This window comes from Vulpes lagopus, chromosome 7 (genome assembly GCF_018345385.1).
Source record: "Vulpes lagopus strain Blue_001 chromosome 7, ASM1834538v1, whole genome shotgun sequence".
Taxonomy (NCBI): Eukaryota; Metazoa; Chordata; class Mammalia; order Carnivora; family Canidae; genus Vulpes; species Vulpes lagopus.
In genome coordinates this window covers 59,928,355-59,942,290 of record NC_054830.1, presented here as the reverse complement: position 1 = coordinate 59,942,290, position 13,936 = coordinate 59,928,355, and positions in this window count along the sequence as shown.

Sequence of the window (13,936 nt, the reverse complement as noted above, 5' to 3'; positions counted from 1 at the left end):
CTATTCAAAAACTCATTGTGAATCAATTCATTAGCAAAAACTCAGGCATGTTCCCAAAGGACCCATCATGAATAACAAGATACTCTTATGAACTGGGGAATTATAAAAGTTTAGAAGCTCCATCTCAGGAACCAGGGACAAAGATCTAATAACTTATTACATAACGACATTCAAAAATCGTCAGTGTTATTATCTACCATATTAATAGACTAACAAGAAAGTCCATACAATCATTTCAATCAATGCAGAATAGGCATTTGAAAACAAAAAACAAAAAAACAAATATCTATTAGTGATTCAAAAACTTGCAGCAAACTAAGAAAAAAAAATTCTCAATCTGATAAAGAGCATATATAAAAATCCTATGACTATTAGCTTATTTAATGGTAAAATACTGAATATATTCCCCAAAAGGCCAAGCATAAGCCTAGACTGTTTATTCATATTACTTCTAATCATTATTGCACTAGAGGTCTTAGAATGTGCAATAAGACAAGACAAAAAAAAGTAAAGATTTGCAGATTATAGTAAGTAAAGTTTTATTTGTTTGCAGATGACATGATGACGTATGTACAAATTCTTCCCAAAAATCTAGTACAAAGATACCAGAGCTATAATAAGTGAGTTCTTACTTACTTATTATTGCATGATATTAACAAATGAACAAGAAAAAAATAGTTTTCTGTTTATCATCAATGAACAACTAGAAAGTGAAATTTTAAAAATACATTATTTGTAATGCCATCAAAAAGTATGAGCATTGGAGATAAATTAACAAAACACGGTAATATCTATACAGTGAATATTACAAAATATTGCCAAAAGAAATTTTTTTAAAAAGATATGAATAAATGGAGATATGTATCATGTTCATGAATCAGAAGACAATATTTTTAAGTTGTCAATTCTTCCCATTATAAATCTCAATCAATATACCAATAAACACTTTTTGTAAAAATCAATAATTTGATTCTAAAATGTATATAAAAATGCAAACAACCTAAAATAACCAAAACAATTTTGAAAAAGAACAAAGTTGGAAGATTTGAACTACCTAATTGGGAGACATAACAAAGCTTTAGAATCAAGACTGATTGTTTTGGCATAAGGATAACATAAATCAATGGAACAGAACAGAATATCAGAAATGGATTCAAACATAAATGGTTAATTGATTTTTGACCAAGAAGCCAAGATAATTCAATGGGGAAAAATACTCTCCTTTTGAACAAATGGTGCTGGCACAATTGGATATGCACATATTTAAAAACTGAACCTCAACCCTTACCTCGTACCAGTCGCAAAAAATTAACTCAAAATGGATTATAAAATTAAATGTAAGGGCTAAAAAAATAATTCTGAAAGATAATATAGAAGGAAATCCTTGTGACCTTGGGTTAAGGCAAGATTTCATCCACAGAGAATCTAAAGGAGAAACCATAAAGAATTTTCATATAGGGCGTCATCAAAATTAAAAATTATTTTCTCCTCAAAAGACACTGTAGTGAAAATGAAAAGGCAAATTACACACTAGGAGAAAATATGTGATAAGTATATATCTGATAAAGGGCTTGTAATCAGCATATATAAATAACCCATTCAACTTCATAACAAAAAGATAAACAACTAGATTTCTAAAAAGAATCTGAACAGACACTTCACCAAAAATAATATACAGATGGCAAAATAAGCACAGGAAAAAAGTCCTCAACATCATCAGCCATTAGGTAAACACAAATTAAAACCACAATGAGATAGTTCTCCATACCCATTTGGAATGACTAAAATTAAGAATGACAACAGCAAGCTTTGCTCTCACACATTGCTGCTGGGAATGCGAAACGAAACAATCGCTTTGGAAAAACAGTCAGCAATTTCTTCTAAAGTTAAAACTTAACTCTGCATTTCCATTCTTAGATATTTGCCCAACTGAGAGGAAAACATATGTCTACACAAAGACTAGTTACACAGGAATGTTAGGAGCTTCCTTACCAATCGTCAACACTGGGAAGCTGAATATCCATCAACTGGCGAATGGATAAACAAATTGCGGTAGAGCCACAAAAAAGAATCGGGAAAGAAACACTAAGGGTACACAACAGCGTGGGCGAATCTCAGAAGCTTTATGCCATCTGTGGAGGAAGCCAGACGGCAAGACTCCACACGATTCCCAAGCCGCTTGAAATCAGACCAGTGGCTATAAGGGGCCCTGGATTTATGGAGGGTGAAGGAAACATTCTAATCTTGATTGTGGTACTTGATCTTGATTGCATGACTGTATACGTTTGTCAAAACTTGTCGACAGCGTACTTAAAATTGATGACTATTATTGTATGTAAATTATACCTAATAGAGCTGATTTCTAAAGATGAATATGTATAGGTTTCCTTCGTGAAGAGCCTGGGTGGCGGGCGGTACACTTAGTGTTAACAGCGGTTATCTCTGTGGTTCAGGATTAGGTGTGCTTCTTTTTTTTTTTTCTTCTTGCCAGCATTCATTGACTTATTCATATATTCAGAATCTACTTATTAATTAGTCCCAAACATTCTACAAATCATTGGAGATACAATGGTTGGCAAGATAGACATGGTTTCCGTGATCAGGGACTGCACACACAAGCCACCTGTCTCTTCTCTGCATTCCCTAATCTTTCTATGATGAACATGTTTCATTTTTGTCATAGCAAGGAGAAAAATTCCTCATGACTTCAAGAATTATGTTGTCTTTCAATCCTCTTTTCCTGTAACTTTGCTTCTCTGGTTTTCTACTTTGCTACTATCATGATCATCAGCATATGTTCAGTGTACGGAATGTATGGTGTATGTCGACTGCTGTCACCATGAAAAATAAGGAGAAAAGAGAATCTAACTGCTTCCCAATATGTGTTAGAGGAAACATGTGACAACGCTTCAAATTTTACACGAAATGAGTCAATATCAGCATTTTAAATAGCTACATTATTTATACAAGTAGATGCCCTATTTAGGTAATCTATACGATTAAAAAGAGGGGGGAAATGTACTGGTATATTAGGATGGACTGCGTCATTATTATATAAGGACGCGCATGCTCCACTAATGCAGTCATTATAAACTTCCTGTAAAATCACAGACCATGTCAGCTGGATGAAATCTTATCAGTCATCTACTAGAATATTCGGATTCTACAGACTCACAATGACCTTTGAGAAGGAAATGACCTCTTGAAGACCACACTGCTCATTATAGAAGCCATCAGAAATAGAATCCAGGTGTCTTGATGACTCACAATCCAGATTTCACAGATGGCTACTACTTTGGAACTTGGAATTTACAAAAGTTTTCAATTATACAGCATGTGTTCTATTTTTTTTTTTTTTAACCACTGCAACTACCATCTCCGTGACAGACTTTATTAATCAATCACCATGCTTTCTGGCTAAGTTCTGATGCAGCCTGAGACTTCTCCCCAACCGTTTTCTCCACAGTTACCACCAGTAGATCAGAGTAAACACTTCAGTTGAAACTCTTACGAGATAGATACACACACACACAGATGTACCTTTTTTTTTTTTTTAAGTAAGCTCCATATATTGTAGCCCAATGTGGGCCTTGAACCCATGACCCGGAGATCAAAACCTGAGCTGAGATCAAGAGTCAGACACTTAACCAACTGAGCCACCCAGGTGTTCCCGCCACCTGGCACATACTTTTTGGTAGGTGTCGTGCTGGTATCAGGCTTCGCAAATAAGTCTTTATGTTCCTGTCTGTGTCCCACAGTTTTCATCTTTCTCTGGCCTATTGATTAGAAAAAATAGGTGAGATCATCTATGTGGAAGGACTTTTGGAAGCTTTGCCACAACAATGGTAAATTTTCTCTATTTATTGACTCCCATCTCCTTCTCTTTTTCCCAAAGTCTGTGTGGCTATGGTGTGGTACAAGCTCATTTCCTCTGCTGAAACCTGCCTGCATCTTGATTTAGGAATAAGGTACAGTGAAGGGGATTTATGTTGCTTCATTCTTATTTTAGCATTCTCTTTCCATTATATACAGTGAAAAGAAATTAATTATAAAAATGGGAGCTGAGTAAGAAGTTCCCAGGGACAATACCAGTAGAGAAAAAAAAAAAATGCTGTATATTTGGAGGTAGAGACGGATGATTTGGAATCCTTCTGCCATAGTCCTGTAGCAATCTGACCGGCTGAGCAATGATTTTCTCCAGCCATGAACTGGAGGGGACATGCATCCAGTTGCTGCTCTTTAAAGTACTTTCCAGCATGGATGATAGGTTTAAAAATTACTTTGGAACCCTAACATTTGCAGTAAGTAAAGACCACTGTGAGTAAGCCCAAGCTCTCTCTTTCGTGGGGGTGATGCATCCGAAGAGGACTGCCTTGGGGGCTTCCACTACACATTCAATTTTATGGCTAAAATCGCACGGGGAGGACCAAACACTAAACAAACAGACAATAATCAAAAGGCATACAGAGAAGGGTGGTAAGAGGAAGAATACTACAAGAGAACATGATAAAAATTGGCAATTGGACAGAGCAGATCCTCTTGAAAAGATGCTACTTGGGCCAGGACCTGAGAAACCTGTAGGGGACCAGCAGAAGCGCAGACGGGCGCCCATTGCAAGGGAAAGAGGCCTCACAAGGACACAGGAAGGAGCTTGGTGCAGACTAAGCTTTCAACGTGACTGAGGGTAGAGCACACGCAGCGTGAGCGCCAGGTTGAACCGTGTGAGTGAGAAAGATCCATCGTCTGGGATAAGGCGGCTATTCTTGAAGTAGGGCCTCACACACGATGGTAGGCGTGGGGGGGTGTTCTTCTAAGTCGTCAAAGGCAGCCTTCGCACGGTTTGTAAACGGGACACGGACTCCTCAGTCCTGGAGAGAAGGAACGGGAGAAGAGAGCTTTAAAAAATGCCAACACTTTGGTTTGTCTGCAAAATTGCAGCAAAAAGTACAAGCTCCCCTTCCACCTGCCGCCGGTTTGAACCCCGCGGATCTGCGTGGGCTCCATAATCGCATGGAAATGTAGACACATAAATAAACATCATTCCCTTTCTCTTAACAAGGCCTGTGCTACCTTTAGCAGAAGGCTTGGCTTAGCGCAGAGACGATTAATTGTCGTTGCTCGGCGGACGGGGCATGTTGTGAGTGAATTAATGTGCTTCAAGGACCCCGCGTGTCTGACTTTTCATGTTGTCTAAATTTGTAACCTGTAAGACTGCATTTCCATAAGTTTTGAAATGCAATGTGTTCCGTGGCGCTCAGAACTCGATCAGGATGAAAAGAGCTTTAGAAAGTAAGATGTTATTATTGTATTTGCCTTCACAAGAGAAAATAGTCAAAGGAAGACAAACAGAGGAGAGGAAAAAAAGATCCTCTATAGATTAACACTCCCACACACCCTCCAACCTGGGGAAAAAAGAAAAGAGAAAGAAAACCAGAAAACCCGGTATAAGAATTCACCTTATCAAAGACTGAACACTACAATCAGGCCTCTGTGTGGGGAAAGTTCTACCTTTTTGAACCTCGAAGAAGAAAATTATACTCACTCGAGGAAGAGAAAAAGACTTCTTAACAAATCAGCGATCTGATGTTTAAATAATGCACCTGCTAAGGATGAGCCTTCTAAGTAAACCTACAGTGGAACTAATTAGTTCAGCATTTTGGCGAGAACTTCACCAAGCTTCCCTTTAGGTTAAAAAAAAATGGTTGGGCTCAGACCATTAACACGGAGCCCAACCATGTGGTAAAAGAGGCACTTCAAAGGAATGACCATGGTAGCCCGGTCTTTAAACCTGATGGGTTTTTTAAATAGTACGTGAATAGGGGCGCCTGGGGGGCTCAGCGGTTAGGCTTCTGCCTTAGGCTCAGGGAGTGATTCTGGGGTCCTGGGATCGAATCCCACACTGGGCTCCCCGCAGGGAGCCTGTGCCTCCCTCTGCTTCTCTCTCATAAATAAATAAATAAATAAATAAATAAATAAATAAATAAAAAAGAATCTAAAAAAAAAAAAGCTCAAGTATGTGAATCTACTTTTTCAACTGTGTCCATTTTCTGAAATCATAATTCAGGTCAAGTTTTTCTGACGCAAATTTAGAGTTTGTGTTGAGATACACCTTCAGGATAAAATACATACTGGACTTTGAAAATTTAATATGACAAAAGTAAACTATCCCATTAATAATTGTATATTGATTACCTGCTGAAATGAGAATCTTTTGGATGTAATGAGCCGAATAAAATACATCCCACTTGTTTCTTTTTACTCCTGAGAGTGGCAGCTCTAAAACCTAAAAGGACCGCTGTGGCTTGGGGTTATTTCGGTGAGTACCACCCTGGTGCGTGAGGCAGGATCTCTGGTGAGCGGGGTCCAGGTGCAAGGTTCCCACTGCCCCAAGGTGTACATCATCCCGATCCCTTGAACGGCAGCAGGCTGGGGGAAGATTAAGCACTTGGCATAAACTCAGCCACAAATGTGCAGCTGGGATTTGAACCTATGACTTGAAAGCCCCGGTTTTCTTAGAACCTCAGACCGAGGCAAAGTCCAGGCTAGCCGCGCCAGCTGCAAGATGTGCCAATGGAGCCGTGGTGTTCAAAGCACCGAGTCCGAGTGCCAAGGCAGCTTGGCCACCAAATTTCTTTCAGACCTTCCAGGGGCAGAGCTCGCGTCTCCCCAAGACTCGGTTTTCTCTGTGTCTGTAATGAAGCTGAAGGCCTAGAAAAAAAGCGTTTTGTCACTGGTAGACGGACGGTTGGTTTCAGGAGAGGCATAGACACTCTACACCTGCTTATAAATGTTAAATATCTTTTGATTATAGTAAAATAGCTGTATATTTGGGTAAGCGGAATCTAATATCCATATCGCGCTCGGGTTTTCAAAGATACTGTTTTCCTTCCAAGATAAATTTATGTAGCTTTAAAAAGTAAAGAGATTCGAAGAAAATGAATCACTGAGTGCAGACGAGAGCCACAGCAGAGATCCCGAGGTGCTATGCAAACACCCAAAGTTTGGGAAACTGCTTTGGAAGACGTTGCAAGGTCCCCTGGAAGTCAGAGCTTGTAGAGGGACGGGTTGTCTGACTCCGAGACACAGCTTCGGCCCTGGGACGGGGACCTGCCGTGAGACTCACGGAAATGGGCCGCGGAGACGGGGAGCTGGGTCCTGCCTCAGCGGAGGAGGGAGGGGGCGCCCCTGGCTGCCCCGGCGGGTCTGGGGAGGGGTGCTTAGCTAGGGTTGGCCCTGCCTGAAGGAGGAGGGGAATGGAGATATAAAAGGACAAAGGGGGGCTCCGGGCGGTCACCTGGCTAAGCGGCTGCCTTTGCCTCAGGTCATGATCTCAGGGCCCCGGGGTCAGGCCTGGTTGGGCTCCCTGCTCAGTGGGGAGTCTGCTTCTCCCTCTCCCTCCGCCCCTCCCCCTGCTTGTGCTCTCTCTCTCTCTCTCTCTCTCTCTCTCCCATAAATAAATAAAATCTTTTAAAAAGAGAGAGAGGCAGAGAATGTTTGGAGCCCCAGGAGCCCCAGGAGCCCCAGGCACATCCCAAACCACGTGTTTGTTTAAAAGGAGCCAGGGTAGCAGGCGCTCTGCCTTCTGCTACGTAAAAGGCACCCAGCATCCCTCCTGCAGGCCGCTGCCGATCCCCACACGGTGAGTTCCAACTGAGCTCGCCGGACACCTCCTCACAAAGCAATTTAAACAGTGATCAGAGCTTCGGCATCCACACCCCACCGGCCTGTCCTTGACACGAACGCTGCCTGCGAACGCTGCGCACTCTTCCAGGCCCTGAACATAAATCAATTTGCATGACAGCAGGGTGGAGGGAAAAGAGCCCTGGGCAGGAGGCCGGAGCCTCAGGTTCTCAACTCCGAGCTCTCACCAGTTAGCAAGGTGACCTTTCCCTCAACACACATTCACCGGGGGCAGCTGCTGTCGAGGGTAGGCTGGGCCGCCCCCTGGCTGGGTGCTGGGCTCGCCTTCCAGTCCTGGGGCAGGGCGGTGGGCGAGTTCCTACGGAGTCGGGCACTGCCATGCTCGCCCGCGTCCCCTCTTCATAGGAGCGGCCCGCCCAGCCCGCTCACGGTCCTTGAGCACACTGCTGGCTCCCACCGCGTTCCGGGCACTTGGCAAAGCCCCAGAGCTGAACTGTCCCATACGGTAGCCGCTGGCTTCGGGGGGCTTCCGTGCCCTGAAATTCTTCTGAGCTGAACTGTGCTCTAAATATAAAACCCACGCTGGGTTTCCAGAACAGTATGGGCAGCCCGGGGGGCTCGGTGGCTTAGCGCCGCCTTCAGCCCAGGGCGTGACCCCGGAGTCCCCGGATCGAGTCCCACGTCGGGCTCCCTGAGTGGAGCCTGCTTCTCCCTCTGCCTGGGTCTCTGCCTCTGTCTTGCTCTGTGTCTCTCATGAATAAATAAATAAAATCTTTAAAAAAAAAAAAACTTAGTATGAAAAGAGTCATATAAAAAATGCCCTTAATACTATGTCCTATTGATTGCATTTTGAGAGGATAACATGTGGACATAGTTGTTCAAATTAAATGTATTATTAAAATAATATTCACCTGTTTTTTTAGGGGTGGGGTTGTTTCTATTTTTTGAATGTGGCTACTAGAAAAATGTTCGACTACAAATGCCGCTAGCCTTTATGGTTCACATTATCTATCTGGACAGAGGTGCTGCGGAGATGTGGCAATGAACAAAAAAGGGAAAAGTCCTTCAGTGATGAAAGCCCTTGTGACCGCTTGAGAAAAACAAACGTACTGGAAATCACAATGTACTTATGCATTCACACTTAATTTAAGCCTGTTGAAGGCAAGAGTCGTGCTTTGCTCACTTCGGTTTTCCCGTTCAGGGAGAAGCGCTGAGCTTGTCTTTGGTTGGACCATGTATCAACACCATTGCATCTGGGGGTCATGAAGACAACCGGGCATCTACATACGCTGTTCCCTTTCCTACCACACCAGCAATTCCTGTTGTAGTCTTGACTAAGTCTCCCTACCTCTGGGCCAACGTCCTCCTCGAATGTACAATGAGGGGATTAAACACAACGACTTCTAAAGCGCTTCCCCGGTTTGAACTTCTATGAAACTAGCAAGACGAAGGCCAGGCGCAAACTGTCCCACCAAATGTCAGCCGTAACCGCCCTCTGATTTACTAGGAGTTATTAGGCAACATTTCTACAAACCTGTTCTCCTGCCCAGAAGGGTATTTAGGGAAAATTAGAATTAACGAAGAATCTTCTAAATATAGTGTGTCAAACTTTAAAATATGAACCCACAGAGAAGGGGGAAGGGTAGGTCCTTCAAGTGAAGGCTTGAGTTGCCAAGCTGCCACCAAAGCTGCCTAGACATCTGCTGAAATTCCTTAGAAGATTATGATTAGGATAATCCCTCAGGGACCACAGGAGGAAGCAGAGGGGAATTCTGGCTCCGTTCACAAGACACCAGCTGTGAGTGTGCACTATAACCAAACTGGATTTTGGCAAACCAGGTGGCAGCCTGCGAGGTGTGGTGTGTGGTGTCTTGGGCAGGGTCTCTCCCTGGGGCTGGATGGGCCATTTAACCAGCAGCCTCCTGCTCCTGAAGGGCCTCGGGCTTTTGGCATAATCAACACATGAAGTTATGCATGAAGTCATCTCTGTGTGTGTACGTGTGTCTGTCTGTCTGTAAAGCTTTGCCATTGCCAGTGTTTGCATGTACTGAGATAGGCCACCATTTTGTTTTAACATTGGACGTTGATTCACTTGGTACATAGCTCAACCCCTCACTAGTTCTCAGAGGTAGTGGTCCCAGAAGGATGCCTTTTTCCATTTCTCCTGGCCTCCCATGCCATGCAATTTCCTTCCAGGCCCCATAAAGAGATTCAAGTGTAAATACCACTGAGGGAGGGACACAATGATGCACCAATAGGAATGACAGTCTCACTAGACTACAAAGGAGAGGCTGACCAGTGATGAGGCTCGAGAACCTTGGGTCGCTGGGTGACCTTAACTAAATATCTACCCTTGAGCCTTGGTTTTGTTGTTTGCAAAATAAGCGTTGGATTGAGTCTAACTTCCCTTTTAGTCTTAACATTCTCAGGGTATTCAACCTTGAATACACATTAGAATCAGCTCAAATGAAGTATTTAAATCAGAACCAATTAAGGTTAGGTCATCAGTTCCTCTGGTGATTTCAATATTAGGAATTTCTAGAGGTGAAGCAACACTTTCTGACAAACCAGAAAGCTAATATTAAAAGCCAGGAGGTCCTTCTAAGAAGGGAGAACTGCTGATGTATTTCTCTCAGTAGGAGGGTGTCCCACATATTAAAGGAACAATGAGCAAATTAACTATGGTGGAGGGACAGTCCCGGCAGTGCGGTCCAATAGAAAAAGGATGTAAACCGCAAATGTCATTAAAATTTCTTAGCACCCACATTCAAAAAAGTAAAAAAGAAAGAAAGAAAGAAAGAAAGAAAGAAAGAAAGAAAGAAAGAAAGACCAGATAGAAGTCATTTTAATGATCATTTTATTTAAACCAATATATCCAAAATAGGCAAGCCTGTAATCAATATATTTAACTTAAAAATTTTTTGTAGGTACATTTGGAAAGCAAATTATGAATGAGCTTGATCCTAATGTCACCATTTATTTAACCCGACATATCAAAAATATTATCATTTCAACATATGAACAATAAAAATTTACTGAGAAGACACTTCTACAGTTGTGGTCACACAGGGCTGGGGGCTACCAAAGTAGAGGACACAGGTCTAGGCCTTCTTTCTTACTCAAGTGTGGTCTTCAGACCAGTATCGCACACATTATTATGTGAGAGCACGTTTGAAAGGCAGCCGATGAGACTCCATTCCAGAACTACCACATCAGAATCTGCATTCCTCAGTTGATTCATTTGCACATTAAGGCTTGAGAAAGTCCTCCCCTCCCCACTTGCACCACCCATTCCCACCCGTATCAACCATCCCTCAACCTCTGGGGACCTGGCCATTGCTCCAACCTAGCATTTGTTAGCTAACTTATCATCAGTTTCCCCTCCCAGCTCAGCGGGGAGCCTGCTTCCCCCTCTCCCTCTGCCTGCTGCTCCCCCTGCCTGTGCCCCCCACTCTCTCTGTCAAATAAATAGATAAAATATTTTCTTAAATAAAGACAATTCTCAATATAACACTGAGAGTCTGGGGCAGAAAAGAGAACAGATGTGGATTCCAGACCACTGTGGCTCTACAGACCACAGGCACCTGCAGTCAGGCTATGTAGGGTCTGGACAAGCCACATGACCTCACTAAGCCTCAGTTCTCTCACTAGGAAGTAGGGATGATAATGCCTGCATCCGGTGTGAAAATTCAGTGAAAAGATGCGTTTGTAAGGCTTCATCAACTGTACAGGGCTTGGAACTAGAAGGCATTGCGGTTTGGTTCTCCAGCACTGCAACCCCTTACCTGCTCCTCTCCAGGCACTGGGTTTCATTTTCCACTTGAGTTTAGAAGTCAAATATTTAGCTGTGCTAATGGGGTATTGGATCTTTTTATTATGGCCTCAGTACTCACTGTGTGCAGCTTTGCCGAGATAATAAAAGATGTTAGACTTGGTCTTGCAACTGCTTAATGCAGAAATGCTATGGGAACACACCTGGGGTGCGGCTTCCACTGGAATCAATGGTGAAGTCAGCCATGTCCCCAGCAGAGATAAAAGCATTAATGTCCTATTTCACCTCAGCCCACACGGGTATGACGTTGATTAAAATTATTTTCTGCAGTTTGATTCCTTTTTTTTTTAAAGGGAATTTGTAAAGAGGCTGTGTGTGTGTGTGTGTGTGTGTGTGTGTGTGTGTGTGTATGAGAGAGAGAGAGAGACAGACAGACAGAGCGACAGAGAGACAGAGAGATAAAGAGAGGTTTTAACGGCAGTTGGATTTGATACCGCTGCTTGAGGTCTGCTTTCAGTTCTAGTTTTAATGGCACACATTTCACAGTCCCATGGCTTGGATAGGGCCACAGGGAGGTTTTGTTAAGTGCACTGGGCCTCCCTCACTCCTCCACTTTCCAGGCCTGTCTTGTGGTCTTTTGTGCCACTGTGTGTATTCATGTGTGTGTCTGTGCAGGTCCATTGGTTTAAGCCTATTTTACATGATTTAAAAGAGAAAGCCTCTGCTGCAGAGTTGACATGTCTCATGAGAAAAGGTGCAGGTGAGGGCGAACATGCCAGAGCTCTATGCAGGTGCGTATCTACAGGCACACACATGTGGGTGTGGGTGTGGGTGGTGGTTCAGTAGAAGTGCAGACGGGTGGAAGCCGCTAAGAGGACACACTTGATAAAGAAGAGCTGAATAAGATATTAGGTGGAGGGAGGTGTGTACATATGCAGCATATCTTTACGTTTAAATCACAGTGCAAGGGTGTGGAACACGATATATGGAAGAATGAAGAATAGGATTGGCCATTGGGAAGGAGGCAGATATAAGCATGGGTTTGTCCGTAAGATTGGTCCAAGGGTGTACGTGGGCGTGTGGGTGTGTGTGTGTATCAGTCCACAGATATTTTTGAACGTCAACTATAAATCAATCAATGTGCTGGATATGGCCCAGTGCAGGATATTAAGCTATGAATATGACAGCCAAGGTCTCTACCCATATCAAGCCCATAGTCTATGATGGAGTTTCTCAATCGTAACACTTTTGACATTTTGGGGCAGATAATCCTTTTTTGGGACGGTGGCTGTCCTGTACATTATAGAACATGTAGCAGTACTCCTGGTGTCTACCTAGGGATAGCACCTACTAGTTGTGACAACCCATGATGTCTCCAGATGTTGCCAAATGTCCCTGGGGAGCAAAATCATCATATGTTGGTCTACGGGGAAAGATAGATATTAAACAAACAAAAAACCAAAAAGATAGAGAATTGATTATGTAAGTAACTACACATTGTGAGAGAGAAGGGCAGGGAGCTGTGAGATCTTACAACTGTCAAGGTGAAGCTTTAGAAAAGGCCTCTGGGAGGGTAGGGTGGATAAGTAGGGCAGGAAAGACAGGTATGACTCTGCCAGGTGATGTGAACAAATGTTCCAGAGAGGGGACAGTAAGTGGAGAAAGGTCCTGACAGAAGAAGGAGGGAGTATATCTTTCAAAACAAAATCAAACAAAAAACCCAGGAGAGAGCCCTGTGGACACAGAGTGAGTGGAACAGGGAGGTCTGAGACATGAGGCCAGCCCTTGGGATGGGACTCAAGCCCCTTGTGCCCAGAATATGCAACACAAAGTGGATCAGAAATCATGGCCATCAAACCGTGGCGTCCAGAAGTCATTGCTGTTCGGAGAGGTTCTGTGTTTCTGGAAGAATCTTGTGACTAGAGGGATGCAAGTGTGGATACAGGCCTGTGTACCCTGTTCACACCTGAGGCTTCTGCTTAATGACAAGAACAGCATGGAGCGAGCCAGCCACGCTTGTCTAGGAGATGTTCTCATGAGAGCAGGTGGTTTCAGCTTTATGGGGACTGAGAATCTAGCTCTTCAGTAGTGTTTGCATCTACCTTTGAGCTACACTGAGTGTCTCAGCGATTTCTCAGGATCACACACAAAAAGGACACAAGACCTGCTCCATGTACACTCACACATAACGTACGTATGCGAGCATGTATGCACTCACACACCTTCACCTACTTGGAATTAACCAATAAATAATAGGGTTGGGGCAGAAGATGGAGGAATAAGGGGTGTGTGTGTGTGTGTGTGTGTGTGTGTGTAGGGGAAGGTGTTCATTAAGTGGTCCACAGAGACTTCCCAGAGACGGGCCCATTAGCATTTGCCTCCTTAGATTTGGCCCCATCCACTAGATCCGGTCCACCAGTTCTGGTTTTCAGGGAGAGTGAACCAGCTGAGCAAATTGAAATCTGAGGCCTTTCTTCAGGGACCCACAGCTGGAAGTCCAGGGACTGCTGGCTACCCAGCTTC